Consider the following 1,080-nt stretch of genomic DNA (forward strand, 5'->3'; position numbering starts at 1 on the left):
CAACATTGCCACAGCTGTTGAGATGCCTTTTATCGAGCACGTATCGGACGCGGACCTGGAGCGTTTGGCTCTGGAGCGGGTCGTCCCGGCCCTGCTGTCCCACGGCTTCTGCCATGTGGACGGTCTCCTCGGGCAGCTGGCCGGGGACGCGGTGCTGGAGCAGGTGAAGGAGATGCACCGGTCCGGGGCGCTGCAAGACGGCCGGCTGGCCGGCTCCGTCCGCGGCATCCACCGCAAGAGCATCCGCGGGGACAAGATCGCCTGGGTGAGCGGGTCGGAGCGCGGCTGCGAGGCGATCAGCTTCCTGCTCAACCTCATCGATAAGCTCATCTCCGTGTGCGCGAGCCGGCTCGGCAGCAAGGCGATCCGGGAGAGGTCAAAGGTAAGAGGGGCGATGTGGGTCAAGTTCAAGTCTGGACTTCAGGATGTCAGAGAGCAGGAAGAGTAAAGAAGCAGAGACAAAGTTTAATGTTTATTCATCTTATACCTTGTTCCTTTTACTCCATCACTCTCACTCTCCGTCAGACACTGTTTTTATCACCATGGTGATTTTTCATTTGATTTTTTTCTGAATGAATTCTTTAAAAGAAAAGTTTCCAACCTTTTTAAGATAAAAAACTTAATTAAACCCTTCATTAATAATAATCCCCACAGAGCTGAAACACGTTTATTGTTTTGTCTCATAATAAGTTGAAACGTGGTTATTTCATACACAAATATAATATATGGACATATATTGAATTTCCATGTACATATGTAAAAAATGTTAGTTAGAAATTGTACTAATTTCGTATATTAACATTCATGTCAAGCCCATTCAAATATGTATGTTTATATTGTAGACATATGTTACATAGATATATGTCCATCCCAAAGCCTGTCAGTATGTTGTATTATATAAGGTAGAGAAATTAACAACGAAAATATATAAAAACATGTAAAATGTTATATTGTTTCATTAAACGTCCATGTATAAATTAAATATATATAATTAATATATGTGATTGCCACATCTTATACCATATAAAAAATCATCACACAGATATTTTTAATATGAATACATATACAAATTTTACTATG

The 1,080-nt window shown here is 41.9% G+C and overlaps 1 pseudogene; it reads left to right on the top strand.

Moving 5' to 3' along the window:
- Nucleotides 1-6: 6 nt before the first annotated feature.
- LOC111658039 (prolyl hydroxylase EGLN3 pseudogene) lies at nucleotides 7-963 on the top strand (annotated as a pseudogene).
- Nucleotides 964-1,080: the final 117 nt, after the last annotated feature.

This window comes from Seriola lalandi, unplaced genomic scaffold (assembly GCF_002814215.2).
Source record: "Seriola lalandi dorsalis isolate HSWRI2012SDOR001 ecotype SW California unplaced genomic scaffold, Sedor1 jcf7180001978563, whole genome shotgun sequence".
Taxonomy (NCBI): Eukaryota; Metazoa; Chordata; class Actinopteri; order Carangiformes; family Carangidae; genus Seriola; species Seriola lalandi.